This window comes from Arachis ipaensis, chromosome B05 (assembly GCF_000816755.2).
Source record: "Arachis ipaensis cultivar K30076 chromosome B05, Araip1.1, whole genome shotgun sequence".
Classification (NCBI taxonomy): domain Eukaryota; kingdom Viridiplantae; phylum Streptophyta; class Magnoliopsida; order Fabales; family Fabaceae; genus Arachis; species Arachis ipaensis.
In genome coordinates this window covers 18,785,560-18,786,164 of record NC_029789.2, presented here as the reverse complement: position 1 = coordinate 18,786,164, position 605 = coordinate 18,785,560, and the positions used below count along the sequence as shown (strand labels likewise).

Here is a 605-nt window from a genome sequence, read left to right as displayed (position 1 = left end):
TTTTGTAAAGAATTAGTTAGTTTTAATTCAAATAAAAAATAAATACAAGAGAAAAATAGTGATCATTTAATCTTTGTGAATGATTTTTATTTTTATACAAATAATCTTTAGTATTTTAACATCTTTTTTATCATGGAAAATTCTTATGTGCTCTGGAAGTAAATTAAGTCATTTGTTTTATATCATTTGTTGTTTTGAATTTTTTTTTAATTATGGATACTTTTCTAGCAATTTAAAAAAAAAACAATAACTTTCAATTGTTGATATGTCAAACAATAATATAGCAGAACAAATGACTTAATTTGCTATTAGTACAAAGAATTTCTCCCAATTTCACTCAAGTTCTTGATCACTTTCGGTCCTAATCAATTGAAGGTAGAGTTAATAAGAAAAAGTAAATACTATCTTTTTTCCCATTGATAAACCAATTACTTCTTTGTTCCACGTCTAAATTGCTTCGTTACTATAAAAAAAAAAAAAACTAATAAAATCTATATAATACAACCCACATAAAAATGGGATTAAAAAACTCACTACTACAACAATATAGATCGTAGAAGAAATATAAATTTCTAACTATCGACATTAAAGTAAATGAGACTAAT

General features: G+C 23.0%; 1 long non-coding RNA gene across 1 annotated transcript in view; it reads left to right on the top strand.

Moving 5' to 3' along the window:
* Positions 1-605, top strand: part of LOC110271815 — a 4,290-nt gene that overhangs the window by 537 nt on the left and 3,148 nt on the right. The window lies entirely within an intron of this gene.